Source organism: Spermophilus citellus (assembly GCF_964194105.1).
Source record: "Spermophilus citellus genome assembly, chromosome: 14".
NCBI lineage: Eukaryota > Metazoa > Chordata > Mammalia > Rodentia > Sciuridae > Spermophilus > Spermophilus citellus.
The window spans coordinates 35,163,601-35,170,881 of NC_138194.1; positions in this window are offsets into that span (position 1 = coordinate 35,163,601).

Genomic DNA, 7,281 nt, shown 5'->3' on the forward strand with positions numbered 1-7,281 from the left:
AGGTTTGATAATCACTCTTTCAGGAATCTCTTAGGAATGCCAAGAAACACTAAAGATGAATGATAACAAAACATACCAGTTGCAAGGAAAAAGCAAAGATTCTCTTGCTTTTCAACTAGAACAGTGATCACAGAAGTTAGAAATCACCCAGAATGCATCATAGAAGGCAACAAGAACAAAATCCCCCATGTTTTTCTTCTTTTTTTCAAAATTGTGGTTAAATACACACAACCTACCACATACTATTTTAACCATTTTTATGTGTGCAATTCAGGGGTATTAAGTTCAGTCACATTGTCATCCAACCAGCACCTCTATACATCTCCAGAACCTCTTCATTACTCCAATTGAAACTGTCTGTATCCATTGAACAATATTTTTTCATTGCCCCTCTCCCTCCAGTCCCTGCAGATTGCTCTTCTACTTTCTTACTCTAGGAATTGCTTTTTCTAGCTTCCACATGTAAGTGGTATCAAACAACATTTGTCTCTGTGTTTGGCTTATCTCATTTAGTATGTTTTCCATGTTCTTCCACATTGTAGCCAATATCAGAATTTCATTTCTTTTTAAAGAGAAATAATATTCCCTTCTATGCATATTCTACATATTTTTGATCCATTCATATGTTAAAGTATATTTGGATATTTTCACCATATTGTGAGTAAGACTATTATGAACATGGGTGTACAAATACCTGCTTGAGTCTCTGCTTTCAGGAACCCAGAATGAAAACGGCTGCACCAAATGGTAGTTACAGGTTTGATTTTTTTTGAGAAACCACCAATATGTTTCCCATGGACTCCATTTATATTCTTACCAACAATACCCTCCTCATCTTCGAAGAAGAAAAATGATATTTTTCAATGAGGAGTCAATTTTTTAAAGTTCCTGTTGGACTGCAGCTCCCTTAAGGGATAGACTACACCTGGGGACCTCTGACCAGATAAATGATTTGGTCTGAGTTGTTTTTGAGTGCTACATATTTTCCCCAAACCTTTCTTTTTGTTGTTCATGGTCTCTTCCTGTCCTTTAGAAAGGAAATTTTAGTGTGCTATAACAGAACGAACAAGACGTTTTTGAGTAGAATAACGTGGAATTTGGTGGTCATAAAATTCTGGTTCTAGTCCCAACTGTGTGTGACTGGAAAGAAGTTTACTACACTCTAAATCAGTTTCCTCAAGTGTCAACTAGGAACAGTACAATGCTTTCTCCACTGATATGAGATAATGCCTGCCATTGGTTTTCATAAAGGAAACAGAGAACTCCTAGGGCAACATCTTGTAGTCACTGGCACACACATGTGCTCACACATGCACACACAGAGAACTCCACTTCTATTCATTTTACATATTTGGTTTCCCTATAAGATTGGTTTGGAAAGACAGCTCTGTGGCTAACAGAAGCTGACATATGTCAACCTTGCTTCCTTTTCATTTTTTTTTCTTTTTAAATAATTTCAACATTTTTACTCTTTAGCCATTGTTTTTTGGTACTGGGGATTGAACTCAGGGACACATAACCACTGAGTCACATCCCCAGTCCTTTTTTTTTTTTTTGTATTTTATTTAGAGTCAAGTTCTCAATGAGTTGCTTAGAGCCTTGCTAAATTGCTAAGGCTGGCTTTTAATTAGCAATCCTCCTGCCTCTGCCTCCCAAGCCACTGGAATTACAGGCATGTGCTACCATGTCTGGCTACTCTCTAGCCATCTTGACACATGGAGGTATCTTCTCTAATAGAAGGGAAGGTGGAAAAGGCAACTCTTCTGTTAACCTGTCTGTATCTCCCAGATAATCTATAATTTTTTTAGATTCTTTCATTGCTGAAGAAGGGACTCTGCCCTCTGTTTCTTTTTTCTTTCCACCACTCTACTTTTAGTCTCTTATTATCTCATTTCTGGTACCAAGTCTCCATGACAACTATGTATTAGAAGTCACCTTCTCACTTTCTTAGTAATTCAATATTTTGGCATAGTGTATTTTCCCCTTTCTTCTCTGAAACATTATCTCCCCTAGCTTTCAGAAAAATGTTGAAGCCGGACATGGTGGGACATGTTGGCACATGCCTATAATCCCAGATAATTAGGAGGCTGAGGCAGGAGGAGCAAAAGTTAGAGGCTAGCCTCAGCATCTTTACAAAACCCTACCTCAAAACAACAACTCATTAATTAAGAGGGCTGGGAATGTAACTTATTGATAGATTGCTCCATGGTAGAGAGACCCTGGGTTCAATCCCCAGTACCACAAGAAAAGAAAAGAAATTGTTGAGATTCTGGTTCACCTCCTCCTGTGGCAGTTGCTCCCCTGACGACTCCTGTTCTGTGACAGGAGTAGTTCCCCAGCATAAATTTCCAATTGTTTATTCCTCTCCTGTATCTGGAATGTTCCCTTAAAGGCTTGTGTATTGAAGGCTTAGTCCTCAGTGCAGCAATGTCCAGATGTGCAGCTTTGGGGAAGTGATTAGTTCATGAGAATCTGACTTATCAGTGGATTACTCCATTGATGGATTCATAATTTGATGGCATTCGTGGGAGGTGACAGAAACTATAACAGGTGGGACCTAGTTGGAGGAAGCGTGTCACTAAGGGCATGCCCCGGCTAGGTATATCTTGTCTCCAGCCTCCCCGCCCCTATCTCTTTGCTTCCTGGCCTCCATGAAGTGATCAACTTGCACCCTTCCGGCCATAATGTTCTGCCTTACGACCAGTCCACAATCAGTAGAGCCTAGTGACCATGGATTGAAATTTCTGAAACCATGAGCCAAAATCAATCTTTCCTCTTCCTCTTTGTTTTTCTCAGGTATTTGTCAAAGCAATGACAGTTAATTAGCACTCCCTCCCTCAGAAATCATGCTGTTTCCAGAATCAGCTGCCATGCTATGAAGATCTAAAGTATAAGTAGGACCTATCCGTGGTTACAATAATCTAGCTTCAATTGTCAGCTGGACATTTCACATTAACTGACTGGCAATCATTGATATCAATGATTGAAACAATTAATTTAGTCCCTAAACTCCTTCCCTCTCCAGATTTCCTATTCATGTTATGGGAGTGGCGATCTATTGGTCCCAAGATTTGGCATCACTTTCAGATATTCTAATCCTTTGTCCCATCTGACTCCTCCCATATCTGCCCAACCACAACCAACTGCTATTTTTTCATCTCAGTTCCTCTGAAATCCCTTCTTCTTTCTCTACTCCATCCTTTAACAGACTACTAGAGGTCCTGCTTGGGCTCATCTCCAGTTGTTATCCCTCTTCAATTTTTTCCTGTGCACCATTACGTTATTTTTGTCATTCTTCTACTTAAATAACAGTGAATTCCTTTTACCTCAAAAGTACAATCTTGGGGCTGGGGTTATGACTCAGTGGCAGAGTGCTCGCCTAGCATGTGTGAGGCCCTGGGTTCGATCCTCAGCACCACATAAAAATAAAATAAAGGTATTGTGTCCAACTACAACTCAAAAATAAAATTTTAAAAAAATTTAAAAAGTATAATCTGAACTCCTTCATTCAGCATGTTGAATTTTCTACAATCTGACTGTGATATGGTGAAGTATATATTTGGTCTTCCTCTACATTTGGCATATAATTCCTAAAATACTTGGAATATCCAAAATGATAAGTATCTTTTTATATGGTAATGAGTTGACTGAGAGTTGGCAGCCCCTAGGTCATCAGGATGATGGCTGGTCATCGGAAATATTTAGACTGGATTAGAGGGTTGAGACTTTAAGTTCCCTGTCTCAAGCTCCAAGGAAGAGAGAGGGACTAACGGTTAAACTTATAACCAATGGGCCAATGATTTAATCAACCATCACTATGTAATGAAACCTCCATAAGGACAGGGTTCAGAGACCTTCCAGATAGTTCAATATATGGAGGTTCCTAGAGGGTGGGAACGCTCAGAGAAGTCATGGAAACTCCATACAACTTCTCCCACACCTCACTCTATGAAAATCTTCATCTGCATTCTTTATAATATTATTTATAATAAACCTATAAAGATATTTCCCTGAGTTCTCTTCTCTGTGTTACATTAGCAAACTGGTTGAACCTGAGTGGATGTGTTATGCTCGAATTCGGGACCCCCAAAAACCACCAGAGACCCAAGATCGATGCAAGCAGCAAAGAGGTGTTTATTGCGAGCTAGCTCGGTCCTCTGCGTGCACACACAGCAACTGGTGATGCTGAGAGGCCCCGAGCCCAGGGTTTGCAGCAGTTTTATACATTCTTTGGAGAGGAGGGCAGGGACTTCACATACATCATAGCCTCTTTTAGCAAATCATCACACACCGCGGGAAAATCAAATAATAACTCTAAAACATGATTAGCACATTCACTGGCGGGAACAAGTTGGGTAGGGGTGATTGGTCAGTACAAAAGGGGTATTCGTTTGAACTGATTGGTTTGAGCCAAGAGGGGTGTACGTGCTGAACTACATGGTTTCCCAACTTGTTATCAACCACCATAAACCACTGGGAGGGTCATCTGGCATCCCAGGTATTTCCCTGTCTCATGCTGATTGGTGGCTGCTAGGGGGCTGCTATGGATCCCCACCTAGCCTGACTGAGTTAGGGACACCTGGCGCAGCAGATCTCTGCTGTAGATAAACAACTCAGCAGGGTGGGAATGTACCTAGGAGTGCTCTGTGGGTCTTTCCAAGGACAAAGGTCATGTCCCTTCTTTGGACAGGCTTTGCTCTGAGGTAGAGGCTGATTTTTCAGATGTTGTAGGATTGGGTTCATGGCTACTTGTCAGAAGCATGGAGAAAATAATCAGAGCTTGCAAATGACATTGGAAAGGTGGTGAGTCTTGGAAACTAAGCCCTCAACCTGCAGGATTGATGCAATCTCCAGGTGCATGGCATCAGAACTGAATTGGATTAGAGAGTGACAAACTGATGTGCACTGCCACAATATTGCTTGCTTGTTGGGTGGGGGAAAAACCCACTCACCTGGTGTTAGAAGTGTGTTGCTGAGATAAAATATAGAATAAATTGAGATTAATTTTATTTATATCCTCACTGAATCAATCTCTTGCTCCAGTTTTAAGAAGTGAGAATTCTAAGAAGAAAGAGTCTTATAAACTCATTTTGAATCAAAGTCCAGTTGGCCACAATATGGGAGTCAAGTTTGCTTTTTCTGCATATGAATAGAACAGTTTTCTATATAAGAAGTTTTCTATATAAGAAGTACAGGCAAGGAGGAAAGGATTTTGGTATTAAGAAAATCTCAGGCTGGGGTTGTGGCTCAGTGGGAGAGCACTCTCCTAGCATGTGCAAGGCCCTGGGTTAGAAGCAGGGCACCACATATAAATAAATAAATAAATAAATAAATAAAAAGTATTGTGTCCAACTACAACTACAAAAAGTAATTAAAAAAAAAAAAAAAGAAAAGAAAATTTCAGCCAGTGCCTGCTCTTGAGAGTGGTAAGGAAGAGTTAGCTGCCCCCCTGTCCCCCTTGGCCCACACTAGTTAACTGGATCCAACTTTCTTTAAAGCACCTGAATATAAATGGACACTGGAAGTTTTTTCAAGCTTATGAAAATGTAGTCTCCTCCACCTCCTGGAAGGGCTAAAGTCTATAAACCCCCCACCTTCTAGGTTATCCTGGAGCAGTTACTAAACCCATACAGGAATGGTACATTTGTTGGATATCTGCCATAGCCCAAATGACAACCAATTTAGGTTTCTTTATTTGAATATATGTTTTTGAGGCTATAAAATATGGCAATCATACTCAAATATTATAAACTAAAATGATGTTCCATACATATAGGATTGTCCAACATCTTGCCTTGTTGACTCTTTTATCAATTATTAGGATAAATAACAGACTCTACTGTGTAATATGAAGCCCAAAAGACACTAGTTATGACAACTATTAACTCATTTTTTTCTTTACTATGATATTCTGTATATTGTCCAGATTAAAAATTGACATTCATGTTATAGAATACATATTGAAATTTGGCATAAAGATAAATGCATTAGTCAGCTTTTCATTGCTAGTACAAATAACTGAGAAAAACAACACAGAGGAGGAAAGATTTATTTCAACCCAAGGTTTCAAAGATTTCAGTCTATGGTCGGCAAGTTCCATTGCTCTGGGCCTGAGGTGTGACAGACACCATGGCAGAAGGGCATGGGGGAGGAAAATTGCTCAGGTTATGGCAGTTGGAAAACAGTCAGGGGTAGGGGCTGAAAACAAGATATACCCATGCATGACAGGCCCCCACTGATATACTACCTCCAACTAGGCTCCTCTTCCTACAGTTTCCATTGCCTTCCAATAATGCTTCCATCAAATTCTGAATCATTAATGAATCGATCCACTGATGAGGTCAGAGTCTTCATGACCTAGTCACTTCCCAAAACCCCATCTCTGGACATTGCTGCATTGAGGACCAAGCCTATAACATGAGTCTTTGGGGGACATTCCAAACCATAACAATAAAGAACCATTTTTAAAAAAATGGAAAAAAATGCAGTGGATTTAATGAGGAGGTTAAGAATTTGATATTGAAATGAATTTGCCAACAAAAGAAAAGAACAAAAAAATTGTCTTCAAATAGTGTTTTAGAGAGGAAAACTCTAAAAGAGATTTTGGAGGACATCTAAATTAAACATCCTCATTTTTCTTTTTAATAGCTTTACTGAGATACATTTCACATATCCGTAAAATTCATTCATTTAAAATGTTCAGTTTAGTGGTTTTTACAGAATTGAGCAACCATCACGAGAATTTAAGTACAGATAATTTTACTTACCCCAAAGAGATAACCATTAGCAATCATTAACAACTATTTGCTCCTGAATCCACTACTCTATGTTATGTGTCTACAGATTTTTCTGTTTGAACATTTCATATACAGAGTCATACAGCATCTTTTGTTGCTGGGTTCTTAAACTTAGCATGTTCTCAAGGCTCATCCATGTTGTAGCACATGTCATTACTTTTTATGGATACATAATACCTCATTGTGTGGATATGCCACATTTTGTTTATCTATTAATCAGCTGGTGGGCATTTGGGTTGTTCCTGCTTCCTGGCAATGGATAATGCTGCTATGAACATTTGTTTCATCATGGACATATGTTTTCATTTCTCTTGGATATATATCTAGGAATAGAACTGTTGGCTCATATGGTAACTTGATGTTTAACATTTTGAGGAACTGCCAAACTCTTTCCAAAGTGGCTGCATCATTTTGTATTCCTACCAGCAACACATGAAGGTTCCAATCATAGCCTCACTAACATTTGTTATTGTCTCTTTTATTT